The sequence below is a fragment of the Saccopteryx bilineata genome, chromosome 4 (genome assembly GCF_036850765.1).
Source record: "Saccopteryx bilineata isolate mSacBil1 chromosome 4, mSacBil1_pri_phased_curated, whole genome shotgun sequence".
Taxonomy (NCBI): Eukaryota; Metazoa; Chordata; class Mammalia; order Chiroptera; family Emballonuridae; genus Saccopteryx; species Saccopteryx bilineata.
In genome coordinates, this window is record NC_089493.1 from 52,799,033 (window position 1) to 52,817,899 (window position 18,867).

The 18,867-nt window shown below is 49.8% G+C and overlaps 1 protein-coding gene and 1 non-coding gene across 3 annotated transcripts in view; both read right to left on the reverse strand.

Annotated features, from left to right (window-relative positions):
* SMAD6 (SMAD family member 6) overlaps positions 1-18,867 on the reverse strand; it is an 84,547-nt gene that overhangs the window by 13,064 nt on the left and 52,616 nt on the right. The gene's annotated exons all lie outside the window — the stretch shown is intronic.
* Positions 9,005-9,149, reverse strand: LOC136336868 (U4 spliceosomal RNA). The gene has a single exon (XR_010731621.1). It is a non-coding gene; the product is annotated as a U4 spliceosomal RNA (small nuclear RNA).

The following is an 18,867-nucleotide window of genomic DNA, read 5'->3' on the forward strand; positions in this document are numbered from 1 at the left end:
ACCCGGCTAGCACGCTAGGGGGCTAAGCTCTGTTGCTCTGCAACTGAGTTCTTTTAGCACCTGAGGTGAGGCCATGGAGCCATCCTCAGCGCCCGGGGCCAACTTTGCTCCAACTGAGTCATGGCTGGGGGAGGAGAAGAAAGAGAAAGAGACTGAGAGAGAGAGAGAGAGAGAGAGAGAAGCGGGAGGGGTAGGGGTGGAGAAGCCGATGGGCGCTTTCCCTTTGTGCCCTGACCGGGAATTGAACCCGGGACTTTCACACACCAGGCCAATCAATGTTCTACCACTGAGCCAATCTGCCAGGGACCCATTCTTTTATCTTGTGTAGTATTCAAACAGATCCTGAAAAGATGAACTCATTTGCAACCTGACATAAAACAAGCTTTAGCCCAGGCCCTAATACACAGACCCGCTGCTCAGCATCTCCCCCACAAACAGTCTCCTCGGGACCCCACTGCTCTGGTGGGCAGGGCGTTCCACCAGAGGAAGAAACCGGGGCCCTGCTTTCATCAGCACCCTCCTCACCCTGGTGCCCTGGCAAGACTGTTCCAGGCTCTGGGGCCCAGGGAGCGGCGGCTTTTCTGCCCAGGCTTCGGGGCTTCCTCTGAACACTCTGCAGGCAGCTGCAGCTCCTGAGAGCCACAGTGAGGCAGCCACCAGACTGCTCTCCCCTCCCAGCGCCGATGGGCCAGGCCGCACACCAGAAGCACCGGCGAGGGCAGGGAGCAGAGTCAGCTGGGAGAATTCTGGTTCCTGTGTCCTGGCAGGGAAGGATGGTGACAAGTATCTCCAAGGGAAGAGACAGTGATGAGCAGGTTGTAATATCAGCCCATGTTTTTTTTTTTTAAAGAACCAGTTTCAGCAACAAAAGGCTCTGAACTTTGCTCCCATTCCAAGTCCTCCTTTATCAGTCAGTATGTTTGTTTGTTTTCTTACCCAGAGAACCCCCCCCACCCACACCCCACACCCCGCACCCTGGGGGTAGGAAAGGCTGGCTTTTTATACTGGCTCTGGAAAGACTGAAAATAACATTATTTGTGCAAGATAAAAAAGCTGGGTACCTTGGTCCCCAGGAAAGAAGTGGCAATTGTGAGAGGGGAAGGAGGCCCCAGATCCTCCCTGCCCCTTGGTCTGCACTGCTGACGGCTGAATTCCTGGATTCACACACTAACCAGGCCCCTCGCTGGTCTTCTGGATGCTTAGCTGAGTCTAGGTTTTCATCGTAGGTGTGAAGTGCCAAAGTTCACCGATTCAACCCAACTTTGACTTTGCTGTTGACTCCAAGACCACAGAGAACAAAATCGGCCCTCTGGGGGTTCAAATGGGGACAGCCTGGGCACGTGTCAGAGGGCAGGGATGCAGGTCTGTGGCAGATGACAGTGTTGTGCTTCAAGGAACATTCCTGCCCAGCAGGTTCCCAGAGTGAGGAGAATTTGGGGCACCTCCATTTTTCTCTCATTTCCCAAATACAATTTGAGTTTTATTAGCCAACCTCCTGTCTCAGTCTGTTACTTGGATCCAATATAAAGCCATAAAAACAAAGGACCCCAAAACTGCCTTCAGTCAGCCTATCTCAACTCTGAAGGGCAGGAACTCAGCACACAAGTGCACAAACATTCAGGGGACGACCAGGTGAGGCCCCTCCAGCCGGGGGTGCCCAACAACTCCCTGGCCTCACCATCTCCTGCTATTGGGGTCCCCTTAGCTCTCTGTGTGTACTTTGTCCGTCCCACTCTCTCTTGATCTGTAAGGCTCCCTGAGATCACAGGCAGCAGAGAGGTGAACTGGTGCAAATCCTAACGGCTCTGTTACCATGGGCAGGCGATTACATCTGAGTGCAAGGACCAGCTACTAATTCAGGGGGCCCAGTGTAACAGGGCTCCTTGTTCAAAACCTATCCAGAATTTCAAGGGTGAAAGCACAGAATTAAATTGAGCAGAGGCCCCTCTGAGCCTGGGCCTGAGGAAGGCGTATGTTGCATACCTACAAAGTTGGCCCTGCTCAGCGCTGGCTTCCTCTGGCTTCCTGCCTCACTCAAAGGGGCAGAGATTAGTAAAGGGCCTAAAACAGTAACTGGCACTCAAGGAATCTGAGTTTCCTCCCCTGTTCCCCGCTGTTTTCACAGTCTTGCTCAACCAGCAAGACCCAAATGTCACCTCCTTTAAACAGCTTTCCCAAGGCCCTGGGTCTGAATCCCCTCTGTGATACTCTAATTGATGCCGTCATCAGGGAGCCTGTGTCTCCACCCCACCCACCTGTAGCAGGCTTTCTGAAGCTTAGGCTGCAGGCATCGCTGCCCCTCCTCCCCGGGGCCTGCTGCTGTGCTGTCTGACAAGGGTGCTCAACCCTGGCCTGCGGATGGAATTTTATATTCGAGAGTGGGGAGGGCAGTTGGGAAATCATTAGTCCCCCTCCCCTGTGTTTGAAAAAGGCCCAGCAGCAGTACTGTTCTCATCATCAACAGATGACAACACGGATGCTCTGAGGCCAGGACATGAGGCAGAGAGGAAGAAGCAACTTGCTGATCCTCATGATGCAGCCTGGCCAGTGGACTATTAAACAAGTTCACTATGAGCAAGGTTTGTTTCAATGGCTCAGAAAGAAAAAAAAAATCACCTAGAGCCTACCGTCATGCCATCTGGCAATGGGAGTGGACTTAATGTCTCTGGAAGTCTGTGAGGGTGAAGGGAACAGGGAGCATGGCTCTAAATGAGAAAGCCAAAGGACAGTGAGGGGAGTGGGCTTTCTTGTTTGCAAAGCTCCCAATCAGCCTCATCCAGTGGTGGGACTCAGCTGGTTCACACCGGTTCGGCAGAACCGGTTGTTTAAATGGCACTTGTAATTAGGGTTCTCTCTAAGGTGGGCGCCTGGGCAACCGCCCAATGTGGAAATCACAAATGTACATTCCTTACTGTTTTTTAACATTCATCCACGCCAACAGCGTATACTAAGTGCCCGTAGTAATGTTCTTCCGTCCGTAGGTGAAAAAATTGCAAGTGAGGATGCCAATCAAGAAGCAATATGGAAATATCTTAAATAACAGTTTAGTTTTTTTGGTATTATTTAATATCTTTTAATTCATATTTTAAAATTCTTATACCATAATCTAATTTTGTGTATACCTCTCTTGTTGTTCTTATTTAAGTATTAAATGCATGAAATAATAAGCTACCTTTCAGTATATCTTTTTTTATACTTAAAACAGTCATTAGGGCAGAGAACCAGTTGTTAAATTATCTGAATCCCACCACTGGCCTCATCCAACACCAGCCTGTTGTTATTTACCAAGGAGACAGTATCATGTGACCTTTGCAAATCAAATACACCAGCCTTATTTACATTAAAGATGCGCTTTGGTATAAACATCAAATGAAAGTCCCAAAGGTAAGGGCATTCAACTTTAATCCTCATTAAATAATTTCCTCTAAAATATCCTTTCATACATAACACAAAGGTACATATTTCATACCTCTGTAGTGAATGCTGAGCCCTCCAAACTTTCTTAAAGTGAAGACTGCCTAGATCATTCTTGTATAATTTAAGGAACACAGCAGTGCTTTATAATACTGTAACCAAAAAGCTAATATTGACTGGAGAGATCATTAAGACACAATTAAATACTATTTGCTATAAAGAACCAGTAACATGAGATTTAAATGTTCCCTGCAAAACTGTTGCAAAATGACCCACCAGCTTGGCAGAAGCTCACCCTTGTGACCCGGTCTTCTGTTTGTGGCTGTGCTACTGTGCACAGTTGAAACAGCTAAAGCTGCTTGACGCCACCTATGCCCAAGTTCCTAGATGCCTGAAAAGGGGTGGCTTGTTTGATCTGCGGAGGGAGGTGCAGAGGAGGTAGGGTGCCGGTCAGTCTGTCAGTTCCATCAGGCTTGCAGGTAGACACAGCTCAACAAACCTGGGCCCACGCACCAACCCCAAATCCAAGACTGGTTTCCAAAGCAGAAGGAGGGCAAGCTTGGTTCCCACAGCCTCAATAGTCTACCCCAAGAAAGTGGCCCAATCCTCATCAGTGCTGATAGTGGGATGCCATTTTTAACTGTTAAGGATTTTCCAACTCTCCAAATCCATTTATAAATGACCCCATTTTAGGTTATGGTATATAAAGCTCAGAGAAGTTGGCTGACTACCTTGAGGTCCACAGGGTTAATGAGAAAGCAGGGTCAGGGTTCATCCATGTCTTCTGAGATAGAAGGTACCCCTTCCACTATCACTGCCTCCCACTAAGCATCTTTGGAAGGTGAGCTAGCACCTCAGTAACAGGTTCATATTCCTCAGAGTAATTCTTTAGCCTGTGTCTGGATACACTTGGGCACACACTGCATGACTCAAGTCAATGCACCAATAATGTGAAAGCATTCCTGACGCGGTGATAGCACAGTGGATCGAGTGTCAACCTGGGATGCGGAGGACCCAGGTTCAAAACCCGAGGTTGCCAGCTTGAGCACAGGCTCATCCAGCTTGAGCACAGGCTCACAGCTTGAGTGCAGGATCACAGACATGATCCCATGGTCACTGGTTCAACTTGAACTCCCCTGCTCAAGGCATGTATGAGAAAGCAATCATGAACAACTGAAGTGAGGCAACTACGAGTTGATGCTTCTCATTTTTCTCCTCACTCTCTCTGTCTCTCTCCCTTCCTGTCTGTCTCTCTTAAAATAATAATAATAATAATAATAATAATAATAATAATGCGAGAGCAATTGTCACAACTGTCAACTGTGCTTCTATTTGGTCTTCTTTTCCCAAGGCCAACTTTTCGGCATGTCTTCCCACAGGGCCCTGTGTGATAGTGAGTCAAGGAGTGCCCTTCCTGACTCACAGGGAAGTCTAAAGGGGCTACTGGGAACAGAATCGCAGGTTGAATAATCTCATCTACCTAGAAAGCAGTATACACCTGGCATGCATGGGCCTAGCAAACATTGGCAGAGATTCGAAAAATAATGACCCTGTTTAGAGTAAGCTGCAGGCTTCCATTCCAGTCATCTATGGAAATCCAGCTGCTACTGAGTACCAATTATCCATACCCCCTCCCCCTATCTCATTTAACCCTGAGGACAATCCTAGGAGATAGGTATAACCTTTCAGAGGAGGAAATGAAGGCTCAGGCAGATTAAGCCCCTTGCCCAAGGTCACACAGCCAATTAGGCAGAATTTGAACACAGGGCCACCACACTCCATAGCCAATCTTCCTTCCATTACTCCTTCAGAGGGTGTCCAGGCAGGTACTTAACCTCTAGCCCAGGGGTCCCCAAACTTTTTACACAGGGGACCAGTTCACTGTCTCTCAGACCGTTGGAGGGCCGGACTATAAAAAAAAACTATGAACAAATTCCTTTGCACACTGCACATATCTTATTTTAAAGTAAAAAAAAAAACAAAAACGGGAACAAATACAATATTTAAAATAAAGAACAAGTAAATTTAAATCAACAAACTGACCAATATTTCAATGGGAACTATGCTCCTCTCACTGACCACCAATGAAAGAGGTGCCCTTCCAGAAGTGCCGCGGGGGCCGGATAAATGGCCTCAGGGGGCCGCATGTGGCCCACAGGCCGTAGTTTGGGGACCCTTGCTCTAGCCTATACCTAGTTCCAACAGGCAGTCACTGCAGCCCTCATCTGCAGGTGTGGCTCGCCCCTCCTCCACAGAGGCTGGCGCCCCCATGCTGTTCCCCCTTCCCTGTGGGCACAAATGGCCCTGCAGGCTGCCTGTCTGCATTCCTGGAGGAAATGCCCAGGTTGGGCCCACTGAGGAGGATCCCAAGTAATTCAGCCCATAAATCATGGCCATTGTGAATTTCCCTTTTAGCCACAGGCAAAGTCAAACTTTTCCTTCCCCCACAGTAGTTAACCACTCTTTGTTCACTGTATCTCTCCCAGCTCTGCCTGGCTGGGGGCCAGCTCTCAATTATTAATTAATCTGGGAGATGCAGGTTGCATTCCTGGCCACCTAACCACTTCCTCCTCGGTGGGGACCTCACAGGCCAGGCCCTTTTAGTTACATCAAGCATCTCGCAACATCCCAGCCCTATCTTGTGGCCGTAGCTGCAAGGAAGGACACTTAATACCAGTTTAAAATAACATCAGAAAACCCAAACACCCAGAAGCCTCCTTTCCCAACTCTACCCCACAGCGCCAACCAATCCACCCTGCATGCCACTATTATTATAAAACCACAACATGCCTCGTTTCTAGAAGTCAGTGAAATGAAGATACACTCCCTTGATTTGCAGAGGGTGTGTGTGTGTGTGTGTGTGTGTGTGTGTGTGTGTGTAGTAAGAGGGTACCTGGTACACCCTCCCCTCTGATAATTCTCACTAGCCAGGAAGAGACACCGAGACTTAAAGCTGAGAGGCGATCTAGAGACTGGGCTGGGGAAGCCGCTGCAACTAACTTCAGGGTGCACCTTATTCTCACTGCATGAAGGTAATGACAGGCAGCTGTGCAGGGGAGGGCAGGCGAGGCTATGGCTGAGTGCAGGATGGAAGTGTAAGCCCCTCTTTAGGTAAAGTTTTGGAGAGGCCTTTGCATGGACAAACATCCCCAACAAATTTGCAGATCAACAGAACTAGGTGACCAACCTTGATGCGGAATGTAGCCCCCATGATAATAAGATCACAATTTTCTTAATGTCAGCCCTGAAACCTCGGGCCAAGTGGCATGATGGGCACACAACACAATCAATAGTTCAAATGCTAGAGAGGCGTTTAGCTGAAACCTATGTACTCTTACTGATCAATGCCACCCTATTAAGTTTAATTCCTAAATAAAAATAAAGGAAACAAACAAAGAAGTCATTCTGAATGGCTGATGCCAGCACTAGCTGGATGAATGTCAAAGGTGAGACATAAACCAGTGTAGGACGAAAATGATGGCCGGGACACATCAGATCATTAAAAAGGATAAACATTTGCCCTGGCCGGTTGGCTCAGCGGTAGAGCGTTGGCCTGGCGTGCGGGGGACCCGGGTTCGATTCCCGGCCAGGGCACATAGGAGAAGCGCCCATTTGCTTCTCCACTCCCCCCCCCCTTCCTCTCTGTCTCTTCCCCTCCCGCAGCCGAGGCTCCATTGGAGCAAAGATGGCCCAGGCGCTGGGGATGGCTCCTTGGCCTCTGCCCCAGGTGCTAGAGTGGCTCTGGTCTCGGCAGAGCGACGCCCCGGAGGGGCAGAGCATCGCCCCCTGGTGGGCATGCTGGGTGGATCCCGGTCGGGCGCATGCGGGAGTCTGTCTTACTGTCTCTCCCCATTTCCAGCTTCAGAAAAATACAAAAAAAAAAAAAAAAAAAAAGGATAAACATTTGTTGTTGCTGGAAATGACCATCAAGTGTCCTCCTTCTCACCTTCTCCTTCCACTGGCTCCATACACACTCTGCCGTATACAAACCTCACCTGGAGAGTCTACTGAGCCAGTCAAGCCCAAGGGACTCAAATCCTTAGGGTTACAGTCCAGGAAAGATATTGGAAATCTCATGCCTTATCCACTCCACAACATGTCTGCTTCTGATCTGCTAAGACAAATGACGTGTCCCCTAAGTCTTCACAGAGCAGTGATACTCTGGGGAGGAAGGGACACTTCTGGATTCCCTTACCCTAAGCCCAGGCTTTTGGATAAAGCATGCATACTGCCAAGATAAATTACTGTACACATACAATAAAGTACCATTAATTAGGACTCATAAATCCAGAGTTTGTAATAATTCCAAAAGCAGCTGGGTTGAAGTTATAAAAAAAAAAAAGTTTTGATAAACAGATGCAAAATATAAATAAGGTTCAGGAGAACTGTTTATCCTACGAGCACTGTATAAACAACTGGCATACCAATCACAAATTACTCTTTATCTGTTCACTAAAGCAGATCTCCGAATGACCTCTAACAGGAAACATTATCCATTTAGCATCACAGTCTATGGTATTTGAAAAGCACAAAACTTGGCTTATTAGACAGTATTCTTCCCAAACACCACCCAGTTTGCCCGAATTGGTGAGGAGTCACCAAGTGGTCAGTATTCCCTTTCAGTGTATCTGGAAAGGAAACCACCTGGATGGCTGAACCTCCAGTCTCCCTAGGACCTCCAGGCCCTGCAGCGGCTGCCCAGGAAAGAGTGGTAGCCCTTGGCTCCGGCACATGAACATGCCACCCAATTATTTCTATACCCACCTTAAAGAAGCAGCATTTCCTAGGGTGTTTGCCCAGGGCACCCAGCCAACTGGAGCATATCCACGTGAGAGCCCCCTCAGGCGTCAACTGCAGTCGATGAACCAAGGAAGTTTATGGCCTCCTTGGTGATTTACAAATTAGCCAAACCCCAGGCTTTCTCCCAGGGAGAAGCGACACTTACAACTTTAGGGGTCAATAATGTTTTTGGAGCAGCAGGCAAGGTGAGAGGCCCACAGATAAGCTTGGGGAGTGCAGGCTGGCAGGGAGAGGCCCTGGGCGAGTTGGGAAGCCAACCGTCAAGCTGAGAGGGTGTGTTGGTCCTGGCCTGTGAGGGACAGACTGCAAGGCCCCAGAGAGGTGGGCGGTGGGCCAAGCTGGAAATACCGAGGGCTGCTCCAGCTCGAGGAGAAGGCCCTGCCAAGTCAGGGAGGCAGCACTGATGGCGGAATGGCAGGTTCCGGCCGGGCAGGTCCCCAAGGCCGAGTCAGGAGTAATCGCCTGTGTCTTTGGGCACGTGGGGGGCTGGAGCCATGCCAGGGAGACCCAGAGCCGCCAGTCTCCCCGGGGTGCCTCTGTCCTGGTGCTACCCCGAAGCCCGCCAGCCTTAAAGACCCCTGAGGAAGGCAGCGCCCCTCAGAGTGGCACCGATCTTGGGCAGGCAGTCGGGCCCGGCCTCCAGGCCAGAACAGTCTTCTCCCTTCACCTTCCATCGCCTAGTTTCGGAGGTGCTCAGCAGAGCCCCGTAAGACCACTGCCCACTCAGGGCCTGCTATTACTGCCCCCATGGGCATCACAGACATCTTCTGGATTACCAAGATGCACTGAGTGATAGAACCAGCCTCAGAAGTACTCCCAAGGCTAGCAGAGGCCTCTCTGTTGTGTCCCTGAGGAAAGACTCATTTTGTTTCAATTAGCAATAATCGCGCCTCAGATAAACCTCATTGGCTACGATACTGCCACTGCGCAAAGCTAAGACTCATCTTGTGAGGCAGGGAAGCCAGGGGTCCTGGCGAATGGTTTCTCTCCCTCCCCTACCAACTCCTTTGGGCTTCAAAAATTGCTCTCAGGTAAGACTAACAAAAGCACTGAGGCTGGGGCTTGCCACGTACAGGCATCCTGCCACCAGGTGGACAATCTGCCACAGACACCACAGGTTCTGTAGTTGACCCACAGTTTGATCGAAAGGATCATCTTCATACATACGGAACCTGAGCATCCACTGGTTCAGCCCTCTCCCTCTTCATGGCCTTGACTCGCACATACCAACTCACTTACTTATAAAGACCCACCAAGAACCACATCCTCGCAGGTCATTCGCGGCGGTCTGACCATCTCCACCTTCCTGAAGCGCCCCCTCCTGACCACTCCAACCCAGCCACAAGAGCTGCCCTGCCTTGGCCTCGAACACACGGAGCTCCACCCTGAAACCCTGGAAACAAATTCCCTGAAGGGAAAGAGTGGGTAGGATGTTTTCAAGAACCACTCATTGTGGGTTTGGGGTCCAGCCAACAGAAGTGTCACTGAGATGCAAGAAGAACATTTGCTCCGGAGGCACCTCTCTCATGCTCACTAAAGGCCTACTATGTGCCGAGCACCTCCAGGACTAGGCGATGGAAGGTGGAGGGAGAAAGAAGACTGTTCTGGCCTGGAGGCCGGGCCCGACTGCCTGCCCAAGGTCGTGCCACTCTGAGGGGCTCTGCCTTCCTCAGGGGTCCTTACGCTGACGCTGGCGGGCTTCAGGGTGGCACCAGGACAGAGGCACCCCGGGGAGACTGGCGGCTCTGGGTCTCCCTGGCACTGCTCCAGCCCCCACGTGTCCACAGGCTTCCAGGAGGAATTTAATCCAGTGGCAAGTGAAGTGCCGGAGGCTGAAGTCAGGAGAAACTCACGGAGATGTCAAAGGAAATCAGAGAGACTCTTTATTTTCGTAAACATCATTCCTTCTGGTCAGTTCCAAATTATTTAGCGGGCCTTACACACATATTTTCTCCCTCAAACCAAAATCACCCTCTCCCTGAGATTTCCAGTCTGTGAGGAATAAAAGAAACAACATAAATATTCTCTGCAGCTGGCCCACAGGAGGTGAGCACTACTAGCCTGTAGCGAACTGCAAGCCCGCAGCAAGGCCAACTCCCTGTGAGTTCTGAGGGTCATTTCCCTCCTCCCAATACAAAACAGACTCTGTCACCTGGGGACTCCCCCACCGCTCCGTGGGTCCTAGGGAGGTCTTGGGAGTTGAGGGCGAGAAGGGCATGCCACTCCTGGGGTGGTGGGAACTCTGAAAATTACACAGTGTGGTACAACATGCTAACAACAACATCATGTTTATTTCCAAGAGAAACTTAAGGGAATCTAAAGGATTCTTGGGAGATTGCTAAATGTCAGGGCTAGAGATCATTCAGCCCAACCTCCTCCCTTTACAGAAAAGAAAACTGAGGCTCGGAGAGCAGGAGCCACTTGCCAGGGCGTAAGCAGCAGGGCCAGGCCTCACAACGAGGGCCCCTGTCTCTGGGGAATGACCTGGTCCTGAATACCACTGGGCTCAAGGAACAAATAATCTTGATGAGTCTGACCAACGTGAATTATTTTTGCAAAAGGGTCTGTTTGTTGGTTCTTGCGGGGAGCAGGCAGAGAGTCCTTCCTCCACCGCTGTCCTGGCGGAACAACTCCCCGCCTCAGCCTGAGAAGTGACCCGCCCCGGCTGGCCGGCACCACCACAGACTCTCAGGCAAAGGATGTGCGTTGCAAAAATGGGGCAAAGTTTCCTATTCTGAAGATAACATTGTAAGACACAGGAAGTCTGCAAACAGAGCCTGCATTTCCAGAAGGTCTCTGCACACCCATTCGCAACCGCTTCCATTGTACAGGGTTCCTAGAGACTCAAAGCTGGGGGGTGGGGAGGGCGAGGCAGGGGCAGTGCTGGGAAGGGGCAGCGGCCCTAGCCCAGGTGAGAGTCCAGAGAGGGCTTTCCAGGCCCTCGGGCTCACTGGGAATTTCCCGAGCCTGGGCTTCCTCAACAGAAAGAGAAAAGGGTTAAACGAGCCAGTGATTACTCTACTTTAGGCCCTGAGTCCAGATTCCCAGGCCCCGCCCCTGGAGATTCTGATTCATGGGTCCTGGGTGGAGCCCAGGAATCTCTGTTTTTAACAAGATTTAAGAGGCCCCTTTTCTGGCTCTGATATGTCACCATCCCATGAGTAGAGGGTTCAACAGCCTGGCACGTTAGCGAGAGAGTTGGCTTCCTTGAGGGAGGAATGACAGGGGCAGGAAGGAGACCAAACCAAATCGACTTCCTAGAATGAGATGAACGTGGCGGTCCCAGCGCCAGGCCGGGAGACCGACAGGGAAGGCGACACTCTGGAGCCACCAGGGATGGCCCTGACTCAGTGCGTCTGGGTGTATTTAAGGACAGGCCCTTGGGACAGTGTGCACCTCCACATGGGATTTGGAATCAAAGACCTCAATTCAGATCCCTACTTTCTAGCTGTGTCTGGGAAGAATGGCCGCAGCCACTCTGGGCCTCGGGTTCTCCAAGGCCCAACGTGGAACGGGATCAAAAGCATCCCAATTCAAATCTCAGCTCATGAGTTTGGTCAAAACCCATGTCAAAGAATCATTGGGCCTGACCTGTGGTGGCGCAGTGGATAAAGCGTCGACCTGGAAATGCTGAGGTCGCCAGTTCGAAACCCTGGGCTTGCCTGGTCAAGGCACATATGGGAGTTGATGCTTCCTGCTCCTCCCCACCTTCTCTCTCTGTCCCTCTCTTCTCTCTCTCCCTCTCTGTCTCTCTCTCTCCCTTTCTCTCTCCTCTCTAAAATGAATAAATAAAATTAAAAAAAAAAAAAAAGATCTTAAAAAAAAATAATAATAAAATAAAAAGCTCCCTGCAGTTACCCAGTATCCCTTAAAGAAAAAAAAAAAAAAAAAAGAATCATTGGACAGGGACTACCACGCTAATAACTGACATGTCCTGCAAGCTCACCAGGCACACCTAGTTCCCACAATAAACCAAGGAGGTAGATGTTATTAATTGTCCCATTATACAGATGAGGAAGATAAAGAACTGAAGCCCCCAAACCAATGCAAGGTCATCTGCTGGTGAAGGGGGTGGAGCTGCTGGGACTCTCTAAGCATTCAGTCTGACCTTTCTGCAGCAGGTAGGGAGGCTCCTCACATATGCTGCCTGCCTTCCCACAGGCCCTGTCTAGAGCCTCTGCTGCACACAATACTGTTCTTCTGTGTGCCGGGAGACCAGACACGCCTCTGCCCTCAGAGCTCCAAGTCCAGGGGAAGAAAGAACACACTGCAAAAGAGCATTACCAGTAAGGGGCAGTGAAACAAGGAAAAGCAGATTATGCCATCCATCTGGGGAGGAGGACAGCTGAGTGCCACTATACAGCAGGTGAAACGAACGGGGAGGGAAAGCGGGACTCCAAGAACAGCCTGGGTGAAGGCACAGGAGCGAGAGAAGACAAGGAAAAAACCGTGCTGTATGTGGCCAGAACACCGAAGTGTTGGTGGAGAAGGAAGAGTCCATGGAGGCTGGGTAGGGCCAGACCATGCCGAGCACTTCTGCTGTTTTGTAGGCACAGGATGCCGTGGGAAGGTGGTGGACAAGGGTCGGGGCCCGACCGGTTCTCCACTGTTTCATGTGTGCACATCCCAACTGGCGATTACATGTAACTATCAACAACAAGTTCACAGTATTGTTCCTAAGTCTGTCTCTGTCAACTTTTGAAAGCATTATTTAAAAAGTCCTGTTCTTCTGGGGGTTTCTCAAGTTCTCCTTTTATTTCTACTCATCTTTGATTTAGATATGCCAAAGCTGTATGTATCATTAGGTATATAAAAACCCTTAATTATTGAATCTCGCTGATCATTTTAGCTTTGATCAGTCAAGGGTCTGCAAAAGCCAAATTCGGCCTGCCACTTGTTCTTGCAAATAAAGTCTTACTGGACCACGGTCACGCTCACTGTCGGTGTGTTGTCTGTGGATGCCACGAAGGCAGCGTCGAGCAGTTGAGACGGAGACTGTCAAACCTGCAGAGCTGAGCACATTCACTACTTGGCCCTTTTCAGAAAAGTCTGAAAACCTTGATCTATATAAAATTTGCCCCTTTGTTCCTTTTTTTTTTTTTTTTTTTGCACTTTTCTGAAGCTGGAAACAGGGAGAGACAGTCAGACAGACTCCCGCATGCGCCCGACCGGGATCCACCCGGCACGCCCACCAGGGGCGACGCTCTGCCCACCAGGGGGCGATGCTCTGCCCATCCTGGGCGTCACCATGTTGCGACCAGAGCCACTCTAGCGCCTGGGGCAGAGGTCACAGAGCCATCCCCAGCGCCCGGGCCATCTTTGCTCCAATGGAGCCTTGGCTGCAGGAGGGGAAGAAAGAGACAGAGAGGAAGGCGCGGTGGCGGAGGGGTGGAGAAGCAAATGGGCGCTTCTCCTGTGTGCCCTGGCCGGGAATCGAACCCGGGTCCTCCGCACGCTAGGCCGACGCTCTACCGCTGAGCCAACCGGCCAGGGCTCTTCGTTCCTTTTAATGTGCTTTTTGCCTGGAATTATTTTACCTCCTATTAATGTTACCAGACTTGCTCTCTTTGGTTTCACACTGACTACGTATATCCTTTTTATCGTTCTCTTTAGTTTCAACCTTCCCATATCATTTTGTTTAGGTGCCTCTTTTGGAAACCCAGCATGTAGCTGGATTTATAGAAACAGTCCGAGAGCTTCTGTCCCATTTATTGTCACTACTGTTTAGATTCGCCATACATGTATTTTTTTTTTTTACTAAAAGTACTCATTTATTTTTTTAATTTTTATTTTATTTATTCATTTTAGAGAGGAGAGAGATGGAGGGGAAAGAAAGAGAGAGAGAGAGAGAGAGAGAGAGAGAGAGAGAAGAGAGAGACAGGGGGGAGGAGCTGGAAGCATCAACTCCCATATGTGCCTTGACCAGGCAAGCCCAGGGTTTTGAACCGGCGACCTCAGCATTTCCATTTCCAAGTCGACGTTTTATCCACTGCGCCACCACAGGTCAGGCCATACATGTATTTTTTAATCTACCGTGTTGTGTTGTTTTCTTCATCCTGTTGAGTTTTAGAGCCGTTAACTTTCAGGAAGAAGGTAGGATGAGTAAGAAAAAAAGAGTCTTCTTTATCAGTAGTATATTTTGAATTTTATAGAAAGAGAATATATTATTTGTGTAAAGACATATTACTCTATATTTAATAATAAAAAAAAGAGTTTTTTGTTTTGGGTTTTTTTTTACAGGGTCAGAGAGAGATATAGACAGACAGGAATGGAGAGAAATGAGAAGCATCAATCATTAGTTTTTCGTTGTGACACTTTAGTTGTTCATTGATTGCTTTCTCATATGTGCCTTGACCGTGGGTCTTCAGCAGACTGAGTAACCCCTTGCTCAAGCCAGAGACCTTGGGTCCAAGCTGGTGAGCTTAGCTCAAACCAGATGAACCTGCGCTCGAGCTGGTGACCTCGGGGTCTCAAACCTGGGTCCTTCACATCCCAGTCCCACGCTCTATCCACTGCACCACTGCCTGGTCAGGCAAAAAAGGAGAGTTTTAAAGAACCAAGGGCCATGAAAATACAAGGATCCGTATGATGAATCCTTCAGTCAACAAAAGTTCCAGTCACACTTTCCATCCCACCACCTCCACCCGCAGACACACACAAAGACAGCAACTTTATATAAATAGAGTTTATATAACGTGGGGTTTGCTTCAAGGAGTGTCCCCGGCCCTCTTGGTCAGACTAACCAGAAACCAGCCCTCTGGCCGCTGGAAGCTGCTCCCTGAGGTCACGGAGCATGCCCAGGCAGCCTGCTCCCCCAGCCCCCAGCCCCCAGCCAGACCAGCTCCACGTTTACAGAGGACCTAATCCCCAGTACCCTGGACCATCGTGTTCCGCCCGGCTCTGTTGTGCTGCCAGCACTTCCTTCGCAGCTCGGCGACGTTCCGGCACCCAGGGTGTGTGTGCGGAATGCAGCGCTCGGGCAGGCCCAGCCCGGGCGCCCTCCAGCACCCAGCGGCTGCTCCAGCTCTCCCTGCTGGCTCCATCTCCAGAATTTCCTTTGGTCCTCTCCAGTATGTCAAAGCAAGACCTCCAAGAGACTGGGGGCGAGGCCCTGAAAAGGGCCGGAATTAAGATAGACTGGTCCCCAGCCTGGGGAGTTAGAGAGAGACCCATCCTGAGGGGGTTGGACTCTGCTCAGGAGCCAGGAGGAGCGACAGCCTGGGTTCAGGCTCTGCCCCTGGCAAGTCCTCTGCCATCTCCGGGCCTCTGCCCCACGGAGCTAAACAACTTGTCCCCTCTTTCCTGACTCCAGTCCCTGTCATTCTGGTGATTCCACATTAAGAAAAAGGTGGCTGGAGGACGTAGGTCCCTAACCAAAGGGAAAGGAGCATTTCCTGATACATCTGACACTGACTTAGGGCACCTGCAGACACCAGATTCTCTCTCCTCTCCCGTCCCACCCTGGGGGTCCAAGTTGGTGGTTTGTGAGGATTTTACAAAAGCCCTGGACACCTGCTGTGTCACACTAGTCCTTCTCACACCACCCTCCTCCGTTAGATCCTTAAAAGGACTATACTATCACTTGCACAGTACAGGTGGGAAAACCGAGGCTCAGGAGGATCATGCAATTTACCCAGGTCATAGGGGGCAGTCAGCAGCAGAAGCCCTTCCCTACAGCCCCAAGTTTCAGGATTCTCCCTGGGGGTTTTTCCACTATGTCATAGTTGCCTCAGGTAGACATGAAGCAGAACTTCCCTCCCAACATAAGGGTCAAGACCAAAGCTCCTTGGGAGGAGGTCTCTTCCCAGGGAGAAGAAACAGCCAAAATAGCCACAAGGCAAGAACCCCCCCAGCTCTGACTCTCACCTTTGGTCCAGAGGACACAACTTATATACTTCAAGTCACTCACTCTGTTCCTAATTGGCTATGTGATTTTAGGCATGTCACTTCCCTGCTCTGATCCTCCATTTCCAAAACAATGGGGTTAGACTATAAGAAACTCTGGTGTCTCTTCCAGCTCCATCAGCCCAGTTCCACCCATTACTAAACCTGACTAAGTAGAAGATTCTGAAGTGGATGTGACCCCTCCCCCGTGTGGCTATGTGGGATGGAGGGGAGGGAGGACAGAGCAATGGAAAACAAATATTTTCAAGGGATGGGAGTAAACACCGCTGTTGGCATGGCAGAGCCGGTGGAGTTGCTGAACTAGAATCCTGAAACCGTTAAAAATAGGAAAAGAAACGGTACAGTTCACATATTTTGCAAAGCTAAGTTAAATCAACATCTGCAAAAAATATCCCCGTTAAACGGAATAGCAGGATTTCATTAAGTAAATTGCAAGTTGGCAAAAATTCTGAAAGAAAGGGGAAAAGCCACGGGCTGGCCTGTAATTTAAACCTTATTTTAACTGTGACAGCATGACTGCAAAGAGCTCCGTTTCCAAATGAAAGGAAAAAAATAAAACCTTAAAAAAAAAAAATTTTTTTTTTTAAAGGGCCTCTTGCACTCCCAGGCACACCCCTCCTCCTAGCTTCCATGGACCCACAATATTTTCAGTAATTATAACGTTACCTAGTTTTCCCATGGATATAACAAATGAGGGACAGAGAGAAGGGGGAGTTATGGGGAAGCAGGAGGAAAAAGTGAGCACACAGACAAAGTCACCACTGTCACCTCTAATTAGGTTTCTTCTTTCTTTTCTTTTTCTTTTTCTTTATTTATTTATTTATTTTTACCAAAATGGCTTGAAGCACAGAACTCTGGGAATCTTCTTCTTCCTCCGGGAGGCCTTTCTGTTTCAGCCCACTCTGGGTTCCCCTCACCTGAAGCCCAGTTGGGAGGTGGGAAACAAGCCCAGCCCTGCTTAGGGGTGGGGAGATGACTTCCAACCTCCCTCACCCCTCCACCCCTGCTGCATGGCCACTCTCTCCGTCCCTCAGCTCTGGCAGGGCTCCCTCTTTCCCTAAGCCTCAGTTCCTGTCCCTAAAATGGGGTGATAACAACAGCTTCCCTGCCCACCCAGTGCTGAAAGATCAGTCGTGAGCACCTTGTAAAAAACAGAGCATTTGCAAAGCCCAGAGATGCACCGTGGGCTCTTCTACCTGGAGCCCAGGTAGGACAATGACTGCAAGTAAGCAGATGGCTGCAGGGGCAACTTCCTGGACGGGTAAGCAATTGTGTAACCCTGCCCTACACCCTCTACGCAGCACCACATCCTCCCCCTCTGGGGTTCCCTGGGGGTCATCCAAAGGTGACCTTAGCATAATAATGTCCTCATCATGAAAGAGATTTGAGTGGGTGGGATCATCTGTTTGGTTCTTGAAATTTGTTCCCTTGGTTAGCAGGTGGAACACCCACTCCCCTTTCTCACCCACTAAGAATCTTACTGTTAGCCCCAGGATCTAAAATAGGGAAACAGGCCTGACCTGTGGTGGCACAGTGGGTAAAGCGTCAAGCTGGAAATGCTGAGGTCGCCGGTTCAAAAACCCTGGGCTTGCCTGGTCAAGGCACATATGGGAGTTGAAGCTTCCAGCTCCTCCCCCTTCTCTCTCTGTCTCTCCTCTCTTTCTCCCTCTCTGTCTCTCTCTCCTCTCTAAAATTAAAAATAAATAAATAAAAAAAAATAGGGAAACCCCGTCCCTCATGCTTTGTAGCAGCACCTGAAAGTTTGAAAACCACAGATCCAAATTGTCCCCTCTCCTCTCCTGCTAAAAAAGGGGAAACTGAGGTCCAGGAACAGGGAGTGACCATGGCTTGCTGGTTTCAGGGCAGGTGAGGTCTGGGAGGTGTGGCCCTATACTCACACTGACAGGGTCAACCTAGTACCTTCCAGTGAGCCAACAGGAATTTCTGTCAGATCCTAGCCTGTTGGTGACTGTTCAACAGGAAGGTGACCCTTAGAGCTGGGCCCTGACCCCTACACCCCTAAGAAGCTTTTGAAGAGTAAGGACAGTGCTGGAACTAATAAAAAGAGCTCCTTTCTCTGTACAGCTGATCAGCTGCCGGAGTTTCCATAAAACCCAAAGATGAACTGAATGAATGTGCAGTCCTTACAGGCCCAGAGAGGGAAAGGGGTTTGCCAAAGGTCACACAGCAAGCAAGCAGCAGAGGGGGCACTAGGGACAAGAGTAAAACAGCCTCCTTAGCCTCAAATGAAGTCATACCCTTTTGATGAGGTGAGACACACTGTATTCTCAAAGCAAATATTCTCAAAGAGACTCCCTGCCCCGGCCCAGTTCCTCATGCTGCCTCTGCAGGGGGCCATAAGGCCTCATCTTGTCCCTTACACTATTGTTAAATGGCCTTTTAAAGCTCTGTACTGTTACTTTAAATTGATCTGTGCCTTTTCTCTGAGCCTCAGTGATTCCCCCCCTGTAAAATGGGGATTATCATTAACTATACTCCCCTAATACTCCCTGTTGTTATAAGGATTAAGAAAGGTACTCTTTGTAAAATGCTCGGCTCTGTGCTGAACAGCTAGTAAGCACTTACTCTGCACCACCCTACAAGGCCCAGCCCAGACAGCACCCACCTGGCAACATCGCTGCAGAGGGACAGAAAACAAAATGGGCATGTGTATCATTGAACTCCTAGCAAGTACCAGCAGCTGTACCGCAGCGGAGGAATACGGTGAACTGTGGTGTGTGTTCGTGT